Source organism: Arachis duranensis, chromosome 3 (assembly GCF_000817695.3).
Source record: "Arachis duranensis cultivar V14167 chromosome 3, aradu.V14167.gnm2.J7QH, whole genome shotgun sequence".
In the NCBI taxonomy this organism is placed as follows: domain Eukaryota; kingdom Viridiplantae; phylum Streptophyta; class Magnoliopsida; order Fabales; family Fabaceae; genus Arachis; species Arachis duranensis.
The window spans coordinates 49645025-49645465 of record NC_029774.3 but is presented as its reverse complement, the minus strand read 5'-3'; positions in this window follow the sequence as shown (position 1 = coordinate 49645465).

The following is a 441-nucleotide window of genomic DNA, read 5'->3' as shown; positions in this document are numbered from 1 at the left end:
TTGGTGTGTGCTTGGGCTGAGCATTGAAGCATTTTCGTGTAGAGACTCCTCTTGGAGTTAAACGCCAGCTTTGGTGCCAGTTTGGGCGTTTAACTCCCATTCTTGTGCTAGTTCCAGCGTTTAACGCTGGAATTCCTGAGGGTGATTTTGAACGCCGGTTTGGGCCATCAAATCTTGGGCAAAGTATGAACTATCATATATTGCTGGAAAGCCCAGGATGTCTGGATGTCTACTTTTCAACTCCGTTGAGAGCGCGCCAATTGGGCTTCTGTAGCTCCAGAAAATCCACTTCGAGTGCAGGAAGGTCAGAATCCAACAGCATCTGCAGTCCTTTTTAGTCTCTGAATCAGATTTTTGCTCAGGTCCCTCAATTTCAGCCAGAAAATACCTGAAATCACAGAAAAACACACAAAATCATAGTAAAGTCCAGAAAAGTGAATT